A 27125-nucleotide genomic window follows, 5' to 3' on the forward strand; every position below is an offset into this window, starting at 1 on the left:
GTGTGTGTGTGTGTGTGTGTGTGTGTGTGTGTGTGTGTGTGTGTGTGTGTGTGTGTGTGTGTGTGTGTGTATGCGGGTGTCTGGTGTGTGTGTGTGTGTGTGTGTGTGTGTGTGTGTGTGTGTGTGTGGTGTGTGTGTGTGTGTGTGTGTGTATGCGGGTGTCTGGTGTGTGTGTGTGTGTGTGTGTGTGTGTGTGTGTGTGTGTGTGTGTGTGTGTGTGTGTGTGTGTGTGTGTGTGTATGCGGGTGTCTGGTGTGTGTGTGTGTGTGTGTGTGTGTGTGTGTGTGTGTGTGTGTGTGTGTGTGTGTGTGTGTGTGTGTGTAGGGGGTTCATTCCTCTTTTTGATTACTTGGCAGAGGAGAAAATCTATGAGATGGAGTGAGGCTCAAATGTATACTTGAGGAAATAGCATGGAATAAGTATTCTGCTGCTTACTTAGCTGGCCTGAGAGAGAGAGAGAGAGAGAGAGAGAGAGAGAGAGAGAGACGGGGGAGAGACGGGGGAGAGAGAGAGAGAGAGACGGGGGAGAGAGAGAGAGAGAGAGAGAGAGAGAGAGAGAGAGAGAGACGGGGGAGAGAGAGAGAGAGAGACGGGGGAGAGAGAGAGAGAGAGAGAGAGAGAGAGAGAGAGAGAGAGAGAGAGAGAGGAGAGAGAGAGAGAGAGAGAGAGAGAGAGACGGGGGAGAGAGAGAGAGAGAGACGGGGGAGAGAGAGAGAGAGAGAGAGAGAGAGAGAGAGAGAGAGAGAGAGAGAGACGGGGGAGAGAGAGAGACGGGGGAGAGAGAGACGGGGGAGAGAGGAAGGGCGGGTGAGAGAGAGAGAGAGATATATATAAACACTAACAGCTTACATTACACTCCTCACATTCACCCAGCCTGAGGTGAGACATGGGAGGTTTCCACAGAACCTGGCTGTGAATCAAACTAGGGAGTAGGCTGTGAATCAAACTAGGGAGTGGGCTGTGAATCAAAGTAGGGAGTGGGCTGGAATCAAACTATGGAGTGGGCTGTGAATCAAACTATGGAGTGGGCTGTGAATCAAACTAGGGATTGGGCTGTGAATCAAACTAGGGAGTGGGCTGGGAATCAAACTATGGAGTGGGCTGTGAATCAAACTAGGGATTGGGCTGTGAATCAAACTAGGGAGTGGGCTGGGAATCAAACTATGGAGTGGGCTGTGAATCAAACTAGGGAGTAGGCTGTGAATCAAACTAGGGAGTGGGCTGTGAATCAAACTAGGGAGTAGGCTGTGAATCAAACTAGGGAGTGGGCTGGGAATCAAACTATGGAGTGGGCTGTGAATCAAACTAGGGATTGGGCTGTGAATCAAACGAGGGAGTAGGCTGGGAATCAAACTATGGAGTGGGCTGTGAATCAAACTAGGGAGTAGGCTGTGAATCAAACTAGGGAGTAGGCTGTGAATCAAACTAGGGAGTAGGCTGTGAATCAAACTAGGGAGTAGGCTGTGAATCAAACTAGGGAGTGGGCTGTGAATCAAACTAGGGAGTGGGCTGTGAATCAAACTAGGGAGTAGGCTGTGAATCAAACTAGGGAGTAGGCTGTGAATCAAACTAGGGAGTAGGCTGTGAATCAAACTAGGGAGTTGGCTTTGAATCAAACTAGGGATTGGGCTGTGAATCAAACTATGGAGTGGGCTGTGAATCAAACTAGGGAGTAGGCGGTGCCAGTTTGCCACTCTCCCTCCTAAATCTAACCCGAGGAAAAATAAGGTTATTAATTCACAGAGATCTTCTCTTCCTTCCAAGAAGAGAGAGATTTTTCTTACTTCAAAAAAAAAGTTGAGATGAATGTTTTTTTAAAGGAAGAGATAGTATGGTCAGTGTAGTACTTGGAATGTATAAATAAAACTGAGTGTACATCTTGGGTCTGTGTCTCAAATGACATGCCAATGACACCCTATTCTGTAACACACTACTTTTGACCAGATGCCCTGGGAAGCAGTGACATTTTGGGACGCAGCATAGGGCTGTGGAGGTCATGACATTTTGGGACGCAGCATAGGGCTGTGGAGGTCATGACATTTTGGGACGCAGCATAGGGCTGTGGAGGTCATGACATTTTGGGACGCAGCATAGGGCTGTGGAGGTCATGACATTTTGGGACGCAGCATAGGGCTGTGGAGGTCATGACATTTTGGGTCGCAGCATAGGGCTGTGGAGGTCATGACATTTTGGGACGCAGCATAGGGCTGTGGAGGTCAAAACATTTTGGGATGCAGCATAGGGCTGTGGAGGTCATGACATTTTGGGACGCAGCATAGGGCCGTGGAGGTCATGACATTTTGGGACGCAGCATAGGACTGTGGAGGTCATGACATTTTGGGATGCACCATAGGGCTGTGGAGGTCATGACATTTTGGGACGCAGCATAGGGCTGTGGAGGTCATGACATTTTGGGACGCAGCATAGGGCTGTGGAGGTCATGACATTTTGGGACGCAGCATAGGGCTGTGGAGGTCATGACATTTTGGGACGCAGCATAGGGCTGTGGAGGTCATGACATTTTGGGACGCAGCATAGGGCTGTGGAGGTCATGACGGTTATTGTCAGTCAAAAGACTGCCGGTCTCACGGTAATAAACGGTTAATTAACATAAACACGTTAAGCATCTCCAGGCCGAGTACACAAACCGCTGATGCACACTTCTGGAACATCTACGTTTAAAATCTATTTAATAAACACCACGACAATAAATCTATTATTTTATTTTAGTTAGGTCTAAAGAAAAATGATGACATGAAGAAAATGTATTTCAGAAGAAGAGAATATATGAATTGGCCTACTTCCTGTACGTTATCTGGCTATATGCTCAATGCAATAGGCTGTAGGCTTATTCCTTTAGCTGACAAGATATGCTTATAAGTCCCGTGTCCTTATTTTATAGTAAGAAGAATATAATAGAACCTAGCTGAATAAAATAGAAAGGATATTTCTCCCAGTACAGAGTGCAGAATGAAATGGTTATGCTGAGAGGAAAAGGGATCATTTGAAACAGGTCCTATTCGCTATATTTAGAGTTATTTAGCAGCTTTAGTGGTGAATGATACAAACCTTAAAATGTCTTAGGAGTCAAAACATATACGGGCTGCGTGACGCGACTATTAGTTTGTTGATGATTTGAGAAAGTCGCAAAAACCAAAGATGGCGCTCTGTTCCTGGTTTAGTTTTTTTGGTCAGAGATTCAATCCAACAACCTTTCAGTTACCGCCCCTACACTCTAACCACTAGTCTACCTGCCGTCCCTCCACTCTAACCACTAGTCTACCTGCCGTCCCTACACTCTAACCACTAGTCTACCTGACACCCCTACACTCTAACCACTAGTCTACCTGCCTGCCCCTACACTCTAACCACTAGTCTACCTGCCGTCCCTACACTCTAACCACTAGTCTACCTGCCGTCCCTCCACTCTAACCACTAGTCTACCTGCCGTCCCTACACTCTAACCACTAGTCTACCTGCCGTCCCTCCACTCTAACCACTAGTCTACCTGCCGTCCCTCCACTCTAACCACTAGGCTACCTGACACCCCTCCACTCTAACCACTAGGCTACCTGCCGTCCCTACACTCTAACCACTAGTCTACCTGCCGTCCCTCCACTCTAACCACTAGGCTACCTGACACCCCTCCACTCTAACCACTAGGCTACCTGCCGTCCCTACACTCTAACCACTAGTCTACCTGCCGTCCCTCCACTCTAACCACTAGTCTACCTACCGTCCCTCCACTCTAACCACTAGTCTACCTGACACCCCTACACTCTAACCACTAGACTACCTGCCGTCCCTCCACTCTAACCACTAGTCTACCTGCCGTCCCTCCACTCTAACCACTAGTCTACCTACCGCCCCTCCACTCTAACCACTAGGCTACCTGCCGTCCCTCCACTCTAACCACTAGGCTACCTACCGTCCCTCCACTCTAACCACTAGGCTACCTACCGTCCCTCCACTCTAACCACTAGTCTACCTGCTGCCCCTACACTCTAACCACTAGTCTACCTGACACCCCTACACTCTAACCACTAGTCTACCTGCCGTCCCTACACTCTAACCACTAGTCTACCTACCGTCCCTACACTCTAACCACTAGTCTACCTGCTGCCCCTACACTCTAACCACTAGTCTACCTGCTGCCCCTACACTCTAACCACTAGACTACCTGCCTGTCCCTCCACTCTAACCACTAGACTACCTGCTGCCCCTACACTCTAACCACTAGTCTACCTGCCGTCCCTACACTCTAACCACTAGTCTACCTACCGTCCCTCCACTCTAACCACTAGTCTACCTGCTGCCCCTACACTCTAACCACTAGTCTACCTGCCGTCCCTACACTCTAACCACTAGTCTACCTGACACCCCTACACTCTAACCACTAGTCTACCTACCGTCCCTCCACTCTAACCACTAGTCTACCTGCTGCCCCTACACTCTAACCACTAGTCTACCTACCGTCCCTCCACTCTAACCACTAGTCTACCTGTCACCCCTACACTCTAACCACTAGTCTACCTACCGCCCCTCCACCATAACCACTAGTCTACCTGCCGTCCCTCCACTCTAACCACTAGTCTACCTACCGCCCCTCCACTCTAACCACTAGGCTACCTGCCGTCCCTCCACTCTAACCACTAGTCTACCTGCCGTCCCTCCACTCTAACCACTAGGCTACCTGCCGTCCCTCCACTCTAACCACTAGACTACCTGACACCCCTACACTCTAACCACTAGACTACCTACCGTCCCTCCACTCTAACCACTAGACTACCTACCGTCCCTCCACTCTAACCACTAGTCTACCTACCGTCTCTACACTCTAACCACTAGTCTACCTGCCTGCCCCTACACTCTAACCACTAGACTACCTGACACCCCTACACTCTAACCACTAGGCTACCTGCCGTCCCTCCACTCTAACCACTAGTCTACCTACCGTGCCTACACTCTAACCACTAGACTACCTGACACCCCTACACTCTAACCACTAGTCTACCTGCCGTCCCTCCACTATAACCACTAGTCTACCTGCCGTCCCTACACTATAACCACTAGTCTACCTGCCGTCCCTACACTCTAACCACTAGGCTACCTGCCGTCCCTCCACTCTAACCACTAGGCTACCTGCCGTCCCTCCACTCTAACCACTAGGCTACCTGCCGCCCCTACACTCTAACCACTAGGCTACCTGCCGTCCCTACACTCTAACCACTAGACTACCTGCCGTCCCTCCACTCTAACCACTAGGCTACCTGCCGTCCCTCCACTCTAACCACTAGGCTACCTGCCGTCCCTCCACTCTAACCACTAGGCTACCTGCCGTCCCTCCACTCTAACCACTAGGCTACCTGCCGTCCCTCCACTCTAACCACTAGGCTACCTGCCGTCCCTACACTCTAACCACTAGACTACCTGCCGTCCCTCCACTCTAACCACTAGTCTACCTGCCGCCCCTACACTCTAACCACTAGGCTACCTGCCGTCCCTCCACTCTAACCACTAGGCTACCTGCCGTCCCTCCACTCTAACCACTAGTCTACCTGCCGCCCCTACACTCTAACCACTAGTCTACCTGCCGTCCCTACACTCTAACCACTAGGCTACCTGTCGTCCCGACACTCTATCCACTAGGCTACCTGTCGTCCCTACACTCTAACCACTAGGCTACCTGCCGTCCCTACACTCTAATACTAGTCTACCTGCCGACCCTCCACTCTAACCACTAGTCTACCTGCCGACCCTCCACTCTAACCACTAGGCTACCTGCCGTCCCTACACTCTAACCACTAGTCTACCTGCCTGCCCCTACACTCTAACCACTAGTCTACCTGACACCCCTACACTCTAACCACTAGGCTACCTGCCGTCCCTACACTCTAACCACTAGACTACCTGCCGCCCCTACACTCTAACCACTAGGCTACCTGCCGTCCCTACACTCTAACCACTAGGCTACCTGCCGTCCCTCCACTCTAACCACTAGGCTACCTGCCGTCCCTCCACTCTAACCACTAGGCTACCTGCCGTCCCTACACTCTAACCACTAGACTACCTGCCGTCCCTACACTCTAACCACTAGGCTACCTGCCGTCCCTACACTCTTAATACTAGTCTACCTGCCGACCCTCCACTCTAACCACTAGTCTACCTGCCGACCCTCCACTCTAACCACTAGGCTACCTGCCGTCCCTACACTCTAACCACTAGTCTACCTGCCTGCCCCTACACTCTAACCACTAGTCTACCTGACACCCCTACACTCTAACCACTAGGCTACCTGCCGTCCCTACACTCTAACCACTAGACTACCTGCCGCCCCTACACTCTAACCACTAGTCTACCTGCCGTCCCTACACTCTAATACTAGTCTACCTGCCGACCCTCCACTCGAACCACTAGGCTACCTGCCGTCCCTCCACTCTAACCACTAGGCTACCTGCCGCCCCTACACTCTAACCACTAGGCTACCTGCCGTCCCTACACTCTAACCACTAGGCTACCTGCCGTCCCTCCACTCTAACCACTAGGCTACCTGCCGCCCCTACACTCTAACCACTAGGCTACCTGCCGCCCCTACACTCTAACCACTAGGCTACCTGCCGTCCCTACACTCTAACCACTAGGCTACCTGAGACCCCACTGTTCTCTGATTGGACAGCTGTTTTCTCATTAAGTGATCATATTTTCACCCATCAGACTATTGTCAATTTAATATTGTCTTTACTAATATGTAAAATTAGTTTGGATTTAGAATTGCCCATTATCAAATGGGCTAGGAACAGTGGCAGGGGGGGAAAAAAACATGTCATATTGCCGCGAGCTTTCCCGCCGGTCTGTTTTGTAGGCTACTCTGATTTCATAGCGGAACATGTGCTGAATATGAGCAGCTGAGAAATTCATATTATTTCAAGCCATGCATCAACCACTGTTTGAGGAGCATGTTCTCGCTGCCCGGCAGGTGATATTCCACCCAACCTCTGTATGCCGTGGGCTCTCCAAACCTTGTTCCTGCAGATACCCAGTGATTCATTTGGGAAACCATGTGGAATGTGTTCGGGATCCTCGATAGTAACATGTTTTCACAACAAAACATATTTCACTAAACTGTGACAGCCCGTCTGCATGCTAGAGAAAGGAAATGAGAGAGAGAGGAGGAGATGGAAACGCACGGTGGTGAGACATTCTGTAGCTAAAGGTAATGTGTCATCCAATTAATTATGAAAATGTAAAAGAAAAGAGCATTCCCTATTACAAGGCTATTCAAATGCTAATGCACTAATTGTAGGCTAACTGTAAGCCGCCCGGCACAATCAATAAACCCACAGCATGTCCTAGGGCTATACATTCTCTCCCAGACTCACCGATAGACATTTAGAATAATACAGTCCACACTCAAAGGCAATTACTTTCATTTTTCTTTAATTTTGGACTATAGGCCAGACCAATTATGTACCAAAGACATCTTAAATCAGTTTTGTTTTATGTTTTTTCTGTCATGAGTAATATGCAGTAGGCTGTGTATTGTATAACAGCACCATCATCATTATAATTCAGTCCCCCCCCCCAGGCTTGGGCTCAGAAGCCTACACATATGAATAGGTTCTAATATGCTTCTGGTTGTTTAGAATTAAACATCACCTTAGAAAGCGCTGGCCATTTAGTTGTGCTAGGCTTTGATACAAAACCCACAACAACCATGTTATACACTGTTTCAACCTGCCGTTGAACTTGTTTCTTCATATTGATCAATCACAGTGAGGTGAGTTTTAGAAGTACTATAGGCCTACTGTTTTGACCACAGGTGTTTGATTTGATTTGATTTTATATGGCATTTGCATTGATGTCAGGGTGGTATGAGGGACAATAGAGCCCTGAGTACCAGGCCATTAGGACCTGATGGAGGGACAATAGAGCCCTGAGTACCAGGCCATTAGGACCTGATGGAGGGACAATAGAACCCTGAGTACACAGGCCATTAGGACCTGATGGAGGGACAATAGAACCCTGAGTACCAGGCCATTAGGACCTGATGGAGGGACAATAGAGCCCTGAGTACCAGGCCATTAGGACCTGATGGAGGGACAATAGAACCCTGAGTACCAGGCCATTAGGACCTGATGGAGGGACAATAGAACCCTGAGTACCAGGCCATTAGGACCTGATGGAGGGACAATAGAACCCTGAGTAACAGGCCATTAGGACCTGATGGAGGGACAATAGAACCCTGAGTACCAGGCCATTAGGACCTGATGGAGAAACAATAGAGCCCTGAGTACCAGGCCATTAGGACCTGATGGAGGGACAATAGAACCCTGAGTAACAGGCCATTAGGACCTGATGGAGACACAATAGAACCCTGAGTACCAGGCCATTAGGACCTGATGGAGAAACAATAGAGCCCTGAGTACCAGGCCATTAGGACCTGATGGAGGGACAATAGAACCCTGAGTAACAGGCCATTAGGACCTGATGGAGGGACAATAGAACCCTGAGTACCAGGCCATTAGGACCTGATGGAGAAACAATAGAGCCCTGAGTACCAGGCCATTAGGACCTGATGGAGGGACAATAGAACCCTGAGTACCAGGCCATTAGGACCTGATGGAGGGACAATAGAACCCTGAGTACCAGGCCATTAGGACCTGATGGAGGGACAATAGAGCCCTGAGTACCAGGCCATTAGGACCTGATGGAGAAACAATAGAGCCCTGAGTACCAGGCCATTAGGACCTGATGGAGAAACAATAGAGCCCTGAGTACCAGGCCATTAGGACCTGATGGAGGGACAATAGAGCCCTGAGTACCAGGCCATTAGGACCTGATGGAGGGACAATAGAACCCTGAGTAACAGGCCATTAGGACCTGATGGAGGGACAATAGAACCCTGAGTACCAGGCCATTAGGACCTAATGGAGAAACAATAGAGCCCTGAGTAATAGGCCATTAGGACCTGATGGAGACACAATATAGCCCTGAGTACCAGGTCATTAGGACCTGATGGTAGCAATATAACCCTGAATACAAGGTCATTAGGACCTCATTGTAGCAATATAGCCCTGAGTACCAGGTCATTAGGACCTCATTGTAGCAATATAGCCCTGAGTACCAGGCCATTAGGACCTGATGGTAGCAGTATAGTCGTGAGTACTAGGCCATTAGGACCTGATGGTAGCAATATAGTCCTGAGTACTAGGCCATTAGGACCTGATTGTAGCAATTGTAGCAATATAGCCCTGAGTACCAGGCCTGATTGTAGCAATATAGCCCTGAGTACCAGGCCATTAGCACCTGATGGTAGTTAGCAGGTTAGGTACTACCAAAGCATGTCCACAGTGCATAAAAGGAGATTACCGTGAATCAACTGTCAATTGTAAGTCGCTCTGGATAAGAGCGTCTGCTAAATGACTTAAATGTAAATGTAATTGGAATTTCACTGCGGTTATGACTCATGACTACCAGTGTGGCGGTAATATGGTGGTAACACCGCAACAGTCCTAGACGCAGCCTGTATCCTGGGCCAAGTATGAGAAGCAGCTTGATCTCTCTGACCTGCCTACCACAGAGAGAGAGAGAGAGAGAGAGAGAGAGAGAGAGAGAGAGAGAGAGAGAGAGAGAGAGAGAGAGAGACTATACCCGCTAATTGTCACAATCCAGAAAAGAGCCGTTATAATTCTACAACCACCTAAAAGGAAGTGATTTCCAAACCTTCCATAACAAAGTCATCACCTACAGAGAGATGAACCTGGAGAAGAGTCCCACAAGCAAGCTGGTCCTGTTGCTGTCCTGGGGCTCTGTTCACAAACACAAACAGACCCCACAGAGCCCCAGGACAGCAACAGGACCAGCTTGCTTGTGGGACTCTTCTCCAGGTTCATCTCTCTGTAGGTGATGACTTTGTTATGGAAGGACAGTAGCACATTTAGACCCAACCAAATCATGAGAAAACAAAAAGGTAATTTGACACATTGGAAAGAATGAACAAAAAAACTGATCAAACTAGGATGCTATTTGGCCCTAAACAGAGAGTACACAGTGGCAGAATACCTGCCAAACATATGACCATATTAGACACACACATTTCCCACAGATCACACAGACCCACAAACACATTTTCAAACTAATCAAACATTGATAAACTCCCATCTCAATTTGGCGAACTACCACAATGTGCAATCACAGTAGCAAGATATGTGACCAGTTGCCATGAAAACAGGGTAACCACAAACAACACTGTAAATACAACCTATATTTATCTGTTTATCTTCCCCTACTATTTGTACTACAACTATTTGCACATAGTTAAAAACACTGTACATAATTGATAATATAACATTTGAAATGTCTTTATAGTTTTGAAACCTTTATGAGTTCAATGTTTACTGTACATTTGTTGTTGGTGTTGTTCTTTGTTTCATCTCACTTTTGTTTAATGTTTATTTCACTTACTTTGGCAATGTAAACATGTTTCCCAGGCCAATAAAGCCTTTTGAATTTAATTGAATTAAGAGTCCTCTCTGTTATTAGTCTTTAACCAGTCAGAGTCCTCTCTGTTATTAGTCTTTAACCAGTCAGAGTCCTCTCTGTTATTAGTCTTTAACCAGTCAGAGTCCTCTCTGTTATTAGTCTTTAACCAGTCAGAGTCCTCTCTGTTATTAGTCTTTAACCAGTCAGAGTCCTCTCTGTTATTAGTCTTTAACCAGTCAGAGTCCTCTCTGTTATTAGTCTTTAACCAGTCAGAGTCCTCTCTGTTATTAGTCTTTAACCAGTCAGAGTCCTCTCTGTTATTAGTCTTTAACCAGTCAGAGTCCTCTCTGTTATTAGTCTTTAACCAGTCAGAGTCCTCTCTGTTATTAGTCTTTAACCAGTCAGAGTCCTCTCTGTTATTAGTCTTTAACCAGTCAGAGTCCTCTCTGTTATTAGTCTTTAACCAGTCAGAGTCCTCTCTGTTATTAGTCTTTAACCAGTCAGAGTCCTCTCTGTTATTAGTCTTTAACCAGTCAGAGTCCTCTCTGTTATTAGTCTTTAACCAGTCAGAGTCCTCTCTGTTATTAGTCTTTAACCAGTCAGAGTCCTCTCTGTTATTAGTCTTTAACCAGTCAGAGTCCTCTCTGTTATTAGTCTTTAACCAGTCAGAGTCCTCTCTGTTATTAGTCTTTAACCAGTCAGAGTCCTCTCTGTTATTAGTCTTTAACCAGTCAGAGTCCTCTCTGTTATTAGTCTTTAACCAGTCAGAGTCCTCTCTGTTATTAGTCTTTAACCAGTCAGAGTCCTCTCTGTTATTAGTCTTTAACCAGTCAGAGTCCTCTCTGTTATTAGTCTTTAACCAGTCAGAGTCCTCTCTGTTATTAGTCTTTAACCAGTCAGAGTCCTCTCTGTTATTAGTCTTTAACCAGTCAGAGTCCTCTCTGTTATTAGTCTTTAACCAGTCAGAGTCCTCTCTGTTATTAGTCTTTAACCAGTCAGAGTCCTCTCTGTTATTAGTCTTTAACCAGTCAGAGTCCTCTCTGTTATTAGTCTTTAACCAGTCAGAGTCCTCTCTGTTATTAGTCTTTAACCAGTCAGAGTCCTCTCTGTTATTAGTCTTTAACCAGTCAGAGTCCTCTCTGTTATTAGTCTTTAACCAGTCAGAGTCCTCTCTGTTATTAGTCTTTAACCAGTCAGAGTCCTCTCTGTTATTAGTCTTTAACCAGTCAGAGTCCTCTCTGTTATTAGTCTTTAACCAGTCAGAGTCCTCTCTGTTATTAGTCTTTAACCAGTCAGAGTCCTCTCTGTTATTAGTCTTTAACCAGTCAGAGTCCTCTCTGTTATTAGTCTTTAACCAGTCAGAGTCCTCTCTGTTATTAGTCTTTAACCAGTCAGAGTCCTCTCTGTTATTAGTCTTTAACCAGTCAGAGTCCTCTCTGTTATTAGTCTTTAACCAGTCAGAGTCCTCTCTGTTATTAGTCTTTAACCAGTCAGAGTCCTCTCTGTTATTAGTCTTTAACCAGTCAGAGTCCTCTCTGTTATTAGTCTTTAACCAGTCAGAGTCCTCTCTGTTATTAGTCTTTAACCTCTGTTTACATTTTACATTTACATCATTTAGCAGACGCTCTTATCCAGAGCGACTTACAGTAGTGAATGCATACATTTCATACAATTTCATACATTTTTTTTTTTTTTTCCCATGCTGGCCCCCCGTGGGAATCGAACCTACAACACTGGTGTTGCAAACACCATGCTCTACCAACTGAGCTACAGGGAAGGCTCTGTTATAACCAGAGTCCTCTCTGTTATAATGACCATAGAGATAGATCTCTACCAGTCCTTTAGTCTCTCTTTTTCTCTCTCTCTCTTTTTCTCTCTCTCGCGCTCCCTCCCTCCCTCCCCTCCCTCCCACCTGTGTAAATTGGCTCTTGGGTAAACACAACACATGAGCTAGATTCATGTGGTTTGTACTTCCATTTCTGGACCAGGGGTTTCCTGTTACAGCCAGGAGGACAAATATTCTCTCATTCATCATTCCTTCCAGATGAGCTGAGGTGGTGGCTTCCTCTCACCTGGAACTTGGTGGTTTTTGTCGGGATGCATTCATAAAGTGCAATTTGCAATTTTGCTAAATTTGCTATGAAATACAGTCTTTTGCAATGTGCACATTAAGTCAAATAGTCTGTCCATGGCATGCATACTTTATACTGAACAAAAATATAAACGCAACATGCAACAATTTCAACGATTCATATAAGGAAATCAGTCAATTGAAATAAATTCATTAGGTCCTAATCTATGGATTTCACATGACTGTTGGGGCAATACTGTATGTGAATTAGAGTGGGTCCAGGGTTTCTGGGATGATGGTGTTGATGTGAGCCTTGACCAGCCCCTCATAGCACTTCATGGCTACAGATGTGAGTGTTTACGGGGGGATAGTCATTTAGATAGGTTACCTCGGCGTTCTTGGGCACAGGGACTATTGTGGTCTGCTTGAAACATGTAGGTATTACAGACTGGGTCAGGGAGAGGTGTAAAATGGCAGTGAAGACACCCGCCAGGTGGTCAGGGCATGCTCTGAGGACACATCCTGGTAATCCGTCTGGCCCCGCGGCCTTGTGAATGTTAACCTGTTTAAAGGTCCTACTCACATCGGCTAAGGAGAGCGAGATCACACAGTCATCTGGAACTGCTGGTGCTCTCATGCATGTTTCAGTGTTATTGGCCTCGAAGCGAGCATGGAAGGCATTTAGCTCATCTGGTAGGCTAGCCTCGCTGGGCAGCTCGTGGCTTGTTTTCCCTTTGTAATCCCTGATAGTTTGAAAGCCCTGCCACATCCGATGAGCGTCATAGCTGGCGTAGTAGGATTCCATCTTAGTCCTGTATTGACGCTTGATGGTTCATCGGAGGTCGTAGTGGGTTTTCTTATAAGCGTCCAGATTAGTGTTCCGTACCTTGAAAGCGGCAGCTCTAGCCTTTAGCTCAGTGCGGATGTTGTCTGAATTCCATGGCTTCTGGTTGGGATATGTACGTCCGGTCACTGTGGGGACGACGTCATCGATGCACTTATTAATGAAGCCGGTAACTGATGTGGTAAACCCCCGGAAAATATTTCAATCTCTGCTAGCGAAACAGTCCTGTAGCTTAGCATCTGCTTCATTGGACCACTTCTGTATTAAGCGTTTTATCAAATCAAATCAAATTTATTTATATAGCCCTTCTTACATCAGCTGATGTCTCAAAGCGCTGTACAGAAACCCAGCCTAAAACCCCAACAGCAAGCAATGCAGGTGTAGAAGCACGGTGGCTAGGAAAAACTCCCTAGAAAGGCCAAAACCTAGGAAGAAACCTAGAGAGGAACCAGGCCATGAGGGGTGGCCAGTCCTCTTCTGGCTGTGCCGGGTGGAGATTATAACAGCACATGGCCAAGATGTTCAAATGTTCATAAATGTCCAGCATGGTCAAATAATAATAATCATAGTAGTTGTCGAGGGCGCAACAAGTCAGTAACACAAGAGTAAGTGTCAGTTGGCTTTTTCATAGCCAATCTTTGAGAGTATCTCTACCGCTCCTGCTGTCTCTAGAGAGTTGAAAACAGCAGGTCTGGGACAGGTAGCACGTCCGGTGAACAGGTCAGGGTTCCAGCAGGTCTGGGACAGCAGGTCTGGGACAGGTAGCACGTCCGGTGAACAGGTCAGGGTTCCATAGCCGCAGGCAGAACAGTTGGAACTGGAGCAGCAGCACGGCCAGGTGGACTGGGGACAGCAAGGAGTCATCAAGCCAGGTAGTCCTGAGGCATGGTCCTAGGGCTCAGGTCCTCCGAGAGAGAGAAAGAAAGAAAGAAAGAGAGAAAGAGAGAATTAGAAAGAGCATATTTAAATTCACACAGGACACCGGAAAAGACAAGAGAAATACTCCAGATGTGACAGACTGACACTAGCCCCCCGACACATAAACTACTGCAGCATAAATACTGGAGGCTGAGACAGGAGGGGTCAGGAGAAACTGTGGCCCCATCCGATGAAACCCCCGGACAGGGCCAAACAGGTAGGATATAACCCCACCCACTTTGCCAAAGCACAGCCCCCACACCACTGGTACTGGTACTTACTGGTACTTCCTGTTTGAGTTTTTGCTTGTAAGCAGGAATCAGGAGGATAGAGTTATGGTCTGATTTGCCAAAGGGAGGGTGAGGGAGAGCTTTGTACGCATCTCTGTGTGGAGTAAAGGTGATCTAGAGTTTATTCACCTCTAGTTGCACAGGTGACATGCTGGTAACAATGAGGTCAAACGGATTTTAGTTTTCCTTCATTAAAATCACCGGCCAGGAGAAGCACTGCCTCTTGTGGTGGAAACAATATTTACAAAAAAAGTTAAGATCAGTACATTTAATTAAAAAAACAAGCAATATTGGTCAGCTATCCACTGCAGTGCCATTGTGTGTGTGTGTGTGTGTGTGTGTGTGTGTGTGTAGTGTGTGTGTGTGTGTGTGTGTGTGGGTGGGTGCGTGCGTGCGTGCGTGCGTGCGTGCGTGCGTGCGTCGTGTGTGTGTAGTGATCTGTCAGTCAGATCAGACTAACCACCCTGAAGGTGTTCCGTGGAGGTGCGGTCCAGAGCTCTGACATCATGTCTTGGAGTCAGCAGGCTCTCACATCACAGGCAGAAACAGAGTCAGAGACATGGTGCTGGAAAAGCTTTTTAGTCCTTTCTCTGAGATACAACTAGGGCTGAAAACTCTCTGTTTATACAAACCAACATGATTGCCTACAATTAGGAGAGGATTGGATTTAGAATGAGAAGATGTGGTTTAACAACTTGATACTGTAGAAATTAGTGTCGTCCGCTGTAATTACGGGAAAAAGTCTCCGAGCACTGAAACCATATTCAAGTGACTGTATTTGTTGTGTTCTCTTATATTGTCCCGCACTTTAATTACTGTAGTTTGTCAGTGTCTCAGCAATCCTAATGATTCTACTATGGCTCTAAAGCATCTAGCCCCAGTGTAGACTATCCAAGGTCTTATGTAGACACTGTATGTGTGAACAGCTCTTGTTGTTGCCTACAAGCAAGGACTTTGTATGTACTGGCAACTGTATCTGATCCAACAGTTACGTGTATACAGTTATACAGTATACAGTATACAGTTCTACAGTAAACAGTTATACAGTAAACAGTTATACAGTTATACAGTAAACAGTTATACAGTAAACAGTTATACAGTTATACAGTTATACAGTAAACAGTTATACAGTTATACAGTAAACAGTTATACAGTAATACAGTATACAGTAAACAGTTATACAGTAAACAGTAAACAGTATACATTATACAGTAATACAGTTATACAGTAAACAGTTATACAGTAATACAGTTATACAGTTATACAGTAAACAGTTATACAGTTATACAGTTATACAGTAAACAGTTATAGTTATACAGTATACAGTAAACAGTTATACAGTAAACAGTATACATTATACAGTAATACAGTTATACAGTAAACAGTTATACTGTAATACGGTTATACAGTTATACAGTAAACAGTTATACAGTAATACAGTATACAGTTATACAGTAAACAGTTATACAGTAATAAAGTATAGAGTATACAGTAAACAGTAAACAGTAAACAGTATACAGTAAACAGTTATACAGTATACAGTTATGCAGTTATACAGTATACAGTATACAGTAAACAGTTATACAGTAATACAGTATACAGTAAACAGTTATACAGTAATACAGTATACAGTAAACAGTTATACAGTAAACAGTAAACAGTATACATTATACAGTAATACAGTTATACAGTAAACAGTTATACAGTAATACAGTATACAGTTATACAGTAAACAGTTATACAGTAATACAGTATAGAGTATACAGTAAACAGTAAACAGTATACATTATACAGTAAACAGTTATACAGTATACAGTTATACAGTTATACAGTATACAGTATACAGTAAACAGTTATACAGTAATACAGTATACAGTAAACAGTTATACAGTAAACAGTAAACAGTATACATTATACAGTAATACAGTTATACAGTAAACAGTTATACAGTAATACAGTATACAGTTATACAGTAAACAGTTATACAGTAATACAGTATAGAGTATACAGTAAACAGTAAACAGTATACATTATACAGTAAACAGTTATACAGTATACAGTTATACAGTTATACAGTATACAGTATACAGTAAACAGTTATACAGTAATACAGTATACAGTAAACAGTTATACAGTAAACAGTAAACAGTATACATTATACAGTAATACAGTTATACAGTAAACAGTTATACAGTAATACAGTATACAGTTATACAGTAAGCAGTTATACAGTAATACAGTATAGAGTATACAGTAAACAGTAAACAGTATACATTATACAGTAAACAGTTATACAGTATACAGTTATACAGTTATACAGTTATACAGTATACAGTTATGCATTTACACAGTATACAGTAAACACTTATATAGTAAACAGTTATACAGTATACAGTTATACAGTATACTGTGATACAGTAAACAGTTATACAGTTATACAGTCATTCATTAAACAGTATACAGTATGCATTTATACAGTATACAGTAAACAGTTATACAGTATACAGTATACAGTATACACTTATACAGTAAACAGTTATACAGCATACAGTTATACAGTCATACAGTAAACAGTTATACAGTATACAGTTATACAATATACAGTTATACAGTAAACAGTATACAGTAATACAGTATACAGTTACACAGTTATACAGTAAACCGTTATACAGTTATACAGTTATACAGTTATATAGTAAACAGTTATACAGTATACATTTATACAGTATACAGTTATACAGTTATACAGTTATACAGTAAACAGTTATACAGTATACAGTATACATTCATACAATATACAGTATACAGTTATACAGTTATACAGTAAACAGTATACAGTATACATTTATACATTATACAGTAAACAGTTATACAGTTATACATACAGTAATACAGTTATACAGTAAACAGTTATACAGTATACTGTGATACAGTAAACAGTTATACAGTAATACAGTATACAGTTATACAGTTATACAGTAAACAGTAAACATTATCCAGTTATACAGTTATACAGTAAACAGTTATACAGTAAACAGTATACAGTTATGCAGTTATACAGTTATACAGTTATACAGTATACAGTATACAGTAAACAGTTATACAGTAATACAGTATACAGTATACAGTTATACAGTAAACAGTAAACAGTATACAGTATGCATTTAGACAGTAAACAGTAAACAGTTATATAGTATACATTATACAGTATACAGTTATACAGTATACTGTGATACAGTAAACAGTTATACAGCATACAGTTATACAGTTATACAGTCATACAGTAAACAGTATACAGTATGCATTTATACAGTCATACAGTAAACAGTTATACAGTATACAGTTATACAATATACAGTTATACAGTAAACAGTAAACAGTATACAGTATACAGTAAACAGTATACAGTAATACAGTATACAGTTACACAGTTATACAGTAAACCGTTATACAGTTATACAGTTATACAGTAAACAGTTATACAGTATACAGTTATACAGTATATATTTATACAGTATACAGTTATACAGTAAACCGTTACACAGTTATACAGTTATACAGTAAACAGTTATACAGTATACCGTTATACAGTATACAGTATACAGTTATACAGAATACAGTTATACAGTTATACAGTATACAGTTATACAGAATACAGTTTCTACAACTTGATTGGAGTGCACCTGTGGTAAATTAAATTGATTGGACATGATTTGGAAGGGCACACACCTGTCTATATAAGATCCCACAGTTGACAGTGCATGTCAGAGCAAAAACCAAGCCATGAGGTCGAAGGAATTGGCATCATCCCTACGGTGAAGCATGGTGGTGGCAGCATCAAACTGTGGGGATGTTTTCCATCTGCGGGAGACCAGTCAGGATCGAGGGTTAGATGAACGGAGCAAAGCACAAAGATCCTTGATGAAAACCTTTTCCAGAGCACTCAGGACCTCAGACTGGGTTGTAGGTTCACCTTCCAACAGGACAACGACCCTAAGCACACAGAAAAGACAATGCAGGGCTGACTTTGGGACAAGTCTCTGAATGTCCTTGAGTGTCCCAGCTAGAGCCCGAATTTGAACCCAATCGAACATCTCTGGAGAGACCTGAAAATAGCTGTATAGCGACGCTCCCCATCCAACATGACGGAGCTAGAGAGGATCTGCAGAGAAGAATGTGAGAAACTCCCCAAATACAGGTGTGCCAAGCTTGTAGCGTCATAGTCAAAAACACTGAAGGCTGTAATCGCTGCCAAAGGTGCTTCAACAAAGAATTGAGTAAAGGGTCTGAATATTTATGTAAATGAGATATATCCGTTTTTTATTTCATTTTTTTGCAAAAATTTCTACAAACCTCTTTTTGCTTTGTCATTATGGGGTATTGTGTGTAGATTGATGAGGGGAAAAAAACAATTGAATCAATTTTTGAATAAGGCTGTAACCTAACAAAATGTGGAAAAAGTCAAGGGGTCTGAATACTTTCTGAATGTACTGCATATACTGTATACAGTATAGCCAACCTACACTTAATCCAGACATGCAAATATGATAGAAATACATTTGAACTTGTATTTGATACTTGATACTAGGCACTTTGTTTGACACTCCCTAAATAGTCACAGCATCATTATGTGACAAATGCCTTAAAGTTGAACTTGATACTAGGCACTTTGTTTGACGCTCCCTTAATAGTCACGACATCACTATGTGACAAATGCTTTAAAGTTGAACTTGATTCTTTGTTACTTTGTTTGTGCTGTCTAAATAGCATGTGAAGATATATACCATGTCAGATAAGTAAGATTCTGCATGTGTCATCATGGGTTTGAGATATAGTTTGAAAACAGATCTAGGATGTAGTATTTTGTGTTTAATTGCTCTGTGGTGTCTCTGTTCAGCAGAACTGTTTTCTATGGCCTTATGGGTCACACCACCAGTCCATACCACTAATTAGAAACGCTTTAACTACACTTGAACTGCTGCACAGTCACACCCTACCATTTAAAATCTCTCAACCAATCACCCAAGCATTTAAAAGCCATGGACCAATAACGTGGTTCCTGCTAGCCAACTTAACCGCACTGCTCTTAGAGCTGAGCAGAGTTAGAGCCCAGCAGGGTAACAGCGAAAACCACAATAAGGCCCAATGTGAACTTCTGACAAAAACTAATCTTTGTTTTATCATCACTGTTAATGTGAATGCCCTCCATAAATTCCCTCATAAACTGTCTCTTAATGCCTTTGAAAACGTTGGGGGGGGGGGGCTCCGGGATGAAAGGACATGTGAATACAAACGTTGAGCTAGCTGCTTTGACAGGCCGTTTTTTCTCCCTCTCCTCATAAGACACAGTGGATGGTGTGGTGGAAGGAGTTTCCATTGGCAGTGGTCCGTGGGAACCCATGGGAATTACAAGTTCAGCATCTTCTCAAATACTAAACTCACAGCTTTGTAACATGCAGGCGATCACCAGAGACATCCTACTTTTTTAAAACGTTATATATACTGTATATATATATATATATACTTTTTTTGTGAGTTCTTTTTATTTTTTATTAAACAACTACAATACAACACAATAGACAATAGAAATGATGGATCTCAGTGATCAGGGTATTCTTCCGTTCTTCTTCTTTATTATACAATGTATTATTAACACCAGCCTGTTATTGGAAAGTCTTGCTTGGTGAACTGTGAAACCAGTTTTTATATTCACCTTGTCCAAAACCCTTGTGTTATGCATGTCCTTGGTTTCACTAGTCATAGCTGTAGGGTTGCATTCATTTAAACCAAACGTTTACACAAAGTATGTTCTGTTAATAATGAACTATTACAGAATATAATCTGCAGGAGAACTTTGTGACAGAACTAGTCCACCTCACGATTAGCTAGGTGGTTAGAGTATCAGGGCTTGTGGCCTTGATTATCTACTCCTCTGTATTTTCACCTTCAGTTTGTTCAGAAACAGGGCTTGTGTTTCTCCATTAATTTACTGTAGTCATGAGACTTCTAAAAACCCAGGCCTGATTCAGTCTGGCTTCATTTTACTGTAGTCATGAGGCTTCTAAAAACCCAGGCCTGATTCAGTCTGGCTTCATTTTACTGTAGTCATGAGGCTTTTAAAAACCCAGGCCTGATTCAGAGTCTGGCTTCATTTTACTGTAGTCATGAGGCTTCTAAAAACCCAGGCCTGATTCAGTCTGGCTTCATTTTACTGTAGTCATGAGACTTCTAAAAACCCAGGCCTGATTCAGTCTGGCTTCATTTTACTGTAGTCATGAGGCTTCTAAAAACCCAGGCCTGATTCAGTCTGGCTTCATTTTACTGTAGTCATGAGGCTTCTAAAAACCCAGGCCTGATTCAGTCTGGCTTCATTTTACTGTAGTCATGAGGCTTTTAAAAACCCAGGCCTGATTCAGTCTGGCTTCATTTTACTGTAGTCATGAGGCTTTTAAAAACCCAGGCCTGATTCAGTCTGGCTTCATTTTACTGTAGTCATGAGGCTTCTAAAAACCCAGGCCTGATTCAGTCTGGCTTCATTTTACTGTAGTCATGAGGCTTCTAAAAACCCAGGCCTGATTCAGTCTGGCTTCATTTTACTGTAGTCATGAGGCTTCTAAAAACCCAGGCCTGATTCAGTCTGGCTTCATTTTACTGTAGTCATGAGGCTTCTAAAAACCCAGGCCTGATTCAGTCTGGCTTCATTTTACTGTAGTCATGAGGCTTTTAAAAACCCAGGCCTGATTCAGAGTCTGGCTTCATTTTACTGTAGTCATGAGACTTCTAAAAACCCAGGCCTGATTCAGTCTGGCTTCATTTTACTGTAGTCATGAGACTTCTAAAAACCCAGGCCTGATTCAGTCTGGCTTCATTTTACTGTAGTCATGAGGCTTCTAAAAACCCAGGCCTGATTCAGTCTGGCTTCATTTTACTGTAGTCATGAGGCTTCTAAAAACCCAGGCCTGATTCAGTCTGGCTTCATTTTACTGTAGTCATGAGGCTTCTAAAAACCCAGCCCTGATTCAGTCTGGCTTCATTTTACTGTAGTCATGAGGATCCTGAGTGGCGCAGCGGTCTAAGGCACTGTGTCTCAGTGCTTGAGGCGTCACTACAGGCACCCTGGTTCAAATCCAGGCTGTATCACAACCGGCTGTGATTTGGAGTACCATAGGGTGGTGCACAATTGGCCCAGTATCGTCCTGGTTTAGGGTTTGACCGGTGTAGGCTGTCATTGTAAATAAGGATTTGTTCTTAACTGACTTGCCTGGTTAATTAAAGGTCATTAAAAAAAGAACAGTCACATTTGAGTACAACTCTGCTGCAGTCACAATGATCAGGACAGAAATAACACTGTGCCTCCAGACATGACTAAATAATGACATTCTGTTTCAGATTTTGGAGGCCATGGCAAGATGACGCAGAGATGGGAACACAGAAGAAGATGTGATTGGTCTGCTTGGTAAGAGCCCTTCTCTCTCTTTCTGATGAATAGAGACATTTCAAATGTTATATATTATGGCTATGTGCAGTGTTGTAACGATGTGCAAATAGGTAATAAATAAAGATAAATATGGGTTGTCTTTACAATGGTGTTTGTTCTTCACTGGTTGCCCTTTTCTTGTGGCAACAGGTCACACATCTTGCTGCTGTAATGGCACACTGTGGTATTTCACCCAGTAGATATGGGAGTTTATCAAAATTTGATGTATTTTCCAATTATTTGTGGGTCTGTGTAATATGAGAGAAATATGTGTCTCTAATATGGTCATACATTTGGCAGGAGGTTAGGAAGTGCAGCTCAGTTTCTACCTCACTTTGTGGACAGTGTGCATATAGTCTTCTCTTGGGAGACAGGTCTGCTTACGGCGGCCTTTCTCAATAGCAAGGCTATGCTCACTGAGTCTGTACATAGTCAAAGCTTTCCTTCAGTTTGGGTCAGTCACAGTGGTCATGTATTCTGCTGCTGTGTACTCTTTGTTCAGGGCCAAATCGCCCTCTCTCTCTCTCTCTCTCTCTCTCTCTCTCTCTCTCTCTCTCTCTCTCTGTCTCTCTCTCTCTCTCTCTCTCTCTTTCTCTCTCTCTCTCTGTCTCTCTCTCTCTGTCTCTCTCTCTCTGTCTCTCTCTCTCTCTCTCTCTCTCTCTCACCCTCTCTCTCTCTCTCTCTCTCTCCCTTGTTCTCTTGCTCCTGCAGATTACATGAATAAAGGTCTCATATGCCAAAACAGCTGCTTATTTCGGCCTTGACCCGTGTGGACAGTATAATTACATACCCCTTGATCCAACTCTGACCATGTCCATTGCATAAGGGTTACAGGGCAATGATAGTGTCCATAACCATGGTAATTGTGCTTACTAACCCAAAGGATAGTTGTGGGTCTACATGGGAATATACTGTATACATAACTCAACATTTAGAATCACAACAAACACATCATTTGTGGACTTACTAGTCAAAGGGAATATGGTTTTCTGCTTTAAACGCAGTGGTAGAATGAGTGTAGCTAGACTTGCAGATGCATCGTTTGCAGTATTCTAGTGATTTCTTTCATTTGGTAAAAGATCAATAAGATATAAATTCCATAGCATCTGCAGCAGGACATATCTCCAGGAACACATTTTATAATCATATTTTTTTTTACCCACCTTTTCTCCCCAGTTTAGCGATATCCAATTGCGATCCAATTCCGATCTTGTCTCATCGCTGCATCTTCCCAACGGGCTCGGGAGAGGCGAAGGTCGAGTCATGTGTCCTCCGAAACATGACCCGCCAAACCACGCCTCTTAACACCCGCCCGTTTAACCTCGGAAGCCAAGTGCACCAATGTGTCAGAGGAAAAACCGTTGAACTGACGACCGGAGTCAGCCTGGAGGCGCCCGGCCAACCACAAGGAGTTGCGATACACTGCGCCACACTCTGAGGCCTCAGGAACAATTATTTTGATATATGTTTTTACTGAACTTGAAAAGTATTTTGTATAATTCTGTAAAATGAATCAGACTTAAATGATTTTTAATACCATGAGGAAGTCAAACCCAATGAGTCCCATCGGGACACTGGTGTGTTTTGGACTTTTAACCCCTGTTAAACATTGTGAGAAAAAAATGTATGTACTTACAGCATTCATATAAATTCATTATTATTAGGTTCTTGCTTGGCTGACTTTTTTAAATTTGTTGCCATTTGTCAATAAAAGCTCATGAATGCCAACTGTTAATGTCACGTTGTTTTGTGTTCTACTTGTAGCCCTGGTTGTCCTGAAAACAGAAATGAAAGGAGAAATGAAAGGCAGTCAGATCTGTCATTTTTAAAACCTCAGCATTTGACACATTTTGCAGTAGAAAGACAGAGAAAGTACTATGAAAAATATTACCTTTGGCACTGTTGAATAATTTAATAATTACATTTTTCTGTTCAATTCTATTGTTTGAACAAAAAAACACAGATCTATCCAATAGTATTAATCAGACTTCAAAGGGCTTTAGTCGAGTTAAAGCACTATTTCTCATTGTGATAAGCAATATGCTTAACTAGCTCAATCCATTTCCCCATTCATCCAGACAGACAGAGGGACCACCATAAATATTGAGTTTTTCATTGGCAATTAAAAATTTGAATTGGTCAGATTCTTCATTGTCAGCGCTTCCTATCATAAATCAGACAGACATACAGTGCCATGTGTAGCCCAAGATTAATCAATTAACTAGGATATGGTGCCTGGCTGACTGACTGGCTGACTGACTGACTGACTGGCTGACTTACTGCCTGACTGGCTGACTGACTGCCTGACTGGCTGACTGACTGACTGACTGACTGACTGCCTGACTGGCTGACTGCCTGGCTGGCTGGCTGACTGGCTGACTTACTGCCTGACTGGCTGACTGACTGCCTGACTGACTGACTGCCTGGCTGACTGGCTGACTGCCTGGCTGGCTGGCTGACTGACTGCCTAAATGCCTGACTGGCTGACTGCCTGGCTGGCTGACTGCCTGGCTGACTGACTGGCTGACTGACCGGCTGACTTACTGCCTGACTGGCTGACTGCCTGACTGGCTGACTGACTGACTGACTGGCTGACTGGCTGACTGCCTGGCTGGCTGGCTGGCTGGCTGGCTGACTGACTGCCTAAATGCCTGACTGGCTGACTGCCTGTCTGGCTGACTGCCTGGCTGACTGCCTGGCTGACTGACTGGCTGACTGACTGGCTGACTTCCAGCCTGACTGACTGACTGCCTGACTGGCTGACTGACTGACTGACTGGCTGGCTGACCTGCTGACTGCCTGGCTGGCTGGCTTCCTGGCTGGCTGACTGTCTGCCTGCCTGCCTGACTGCCTGGCTGACTGCCTGGCTGACTGGCTGACTGGCTGGCTGGCTGGATGCCTGCCTGACTGCCTGGCTGACTGCCTGGCTGACTGACTGCCTGGCTGACTGCCTGGCTGACTGGCTGGCTGACTGCCTGACTGCCTGACTGGCTGACTGGCTGGCTGGCTGGCTGCCTGCCTGCCTGCCTGACTGCCTGGCTGACTGACTGGCTGACTGACGGCCTGACTGGCTGACTGCCTGGCTGACTGGCTGGCTGACTGCCTGGCTAGCTGACTGCCTGGCTGACTGACTGCCTGGCTGACTGACTGACTGGCTGGCTGGCTGACTGGCTGGCTGACTGCCTGACTGGCTGACTGGCTGACTACCTGACTGGCTGACTGATTGGATGATTTAAGTTATATTGTCTGTTTTAGGTCAGGGATACTCACCTCACCACAACTTACATCACCTTACCTCAACTCACCCCACCATACCTCACCTCACCACACCATACCTTACCTCACATCACCTCACCCCACCATACCTTACCTCACCTCACCTCACCTCACCACACCCCACCATACCTTACCTCACCTCACCTCACCTTACCTTACCGCATCTCACCCCACCACACCTTACCTCACCTCACCCCACCACACCTTACATCACCTTACCTCAACTCAACTCCCCCCACCCCACCATACATCACATCACCTCACCCCACCACATCTTACCTCACCTCACCTCACCCCACCACACCATACCTTACCTCACCTTACCTTACCTCACCTCACCATACCTTACCTCACCATACCTCACCTCACCTTACCTCACCTCATCTCACCTCACCATACCTTACCTCACCATACCTCACCTCACCTTACCTCACCTCACCTCACCTCACCCTACCTTACCTCATTTCACTCCACCATAACTTACAAGCCTCACCTCACCTCACTCCTACACCATCCTACTGACCCCGTCCTACAACCCTTTACCATCCTACTGACCCCACCCTACAACCCTACACCATCCTACTGACCCCGTCCTACAACCCTACACCATCCTACTGACCCCATCCTACAACCCTACACCATCCTACTGACCCCATCCTACAACCCTACACCATCCTACAGACCCCATCCTACAACCCTACACCATCCTACTGACCCCATCCTACAACCCTACACCATCCTACTGACCCCATCCTACAACCTTTTACCGTCCTACTGACCCCATCATACAACCCTACACCATCCTACTGACCCCGTCCTACAACCCCTTACCATCCTACTGACCCCATCCTACAACCCTACACCATCCTACTGACCCCGTCCTACAACCCTTTACCATCCTACTGACCCCGTCCTACAACCCTTTACCATCCTACTGACCCCGTCCTACAACCCTTTACCATCCGACTGACCCCATCCTACAACCCTACACCATCCTACTGACCCCATCCTACAACCCTACACCGTCCACTGACCCCTACAACCCTTTACCATCCTACTGAGCCCATCCTACAACCCTACACCATCTTACTGACCCCGTCCGACAACCCTACACCATCCTACTGACCCCGTCCTACAACCCTTTACCATCCTACTGACCACCTTAATACACAATATCTCACCATACCTCACCCACCTCACGCTACCACACCTCACCATACCTTACCTCACCTCACCCCACCATACCTTACCTCACTCCACCTTACCTTACCTCACCACACCTCACCTCACCTCACCATACCTTACCTCACCTCACCATACCTCACCTCACCCACCATAGCTCACCTCACCACACCTCACCCTACCCTACCACACCTCACCCACCATAGCTCACCTCACCCTATGACACCATACCTTACCTCACCTCACCTCACCCTACCACATCTCACCCACCATACCTCACCCCACCATATCTCACCTCACCCTATCACACCATACCTCACATCACCCCACCATACCGTAACTCATCTCATCTCACCCCACCATACCTTACCTCACCTCACCTCACCACACCCCACCATACCTTAACTCACCTCACCTCACCTTACCGCATCTCACATCACATCACCTCACCCCACCATACCTTACCTCACCTCACCCCACCATACCTTACCTCACCTCACCTCACCACAACTTACATCACCTTACCTCACCTCACCCCACCATACCTTACCTCACATCACCTCACCCCACCATACCTCACCTCAC

General features: G+C 44.6%; 1 long non-coding RNA gene across 1 annotated transcript in view; it reads left to right on the forward strand.

Annotated features, from left to right (window-relative positions):
• The window catches only part of LOC106597980 (uncharacterized), a 198932-nt gene extending 175122 nt beyond the window's left edge, over positions 1–23810 (forward strand). Inside the window, exons 3-4 of the long non-coding RNA XR_014392482.1 lie at positions 21995–22061; positions 23259–23810. This is a non-coding gene — a long non-coding RNA (uncharacterized LOC106597980). The remainder of the gene's footprint in view (positions 1–21994; positions 22062–23258) is intronic.
• The last annotated feature ends 3315 nt before the right edge of the window (positions 23811–27125 follow it).

The sequence above is a fragment of the Salmo salar genome, chromosome 05, assembly GCF_965601325.2.
Source record: "Salmo salar chromosome 05, fSalSal1, whole genome shotgun sequence".
Lineage (NCBI taxonomy): Eukaryota > Metazoa > Chordata > Actinopteri > Salmoniformes > Salmonidae > Salmo > Salmo salar.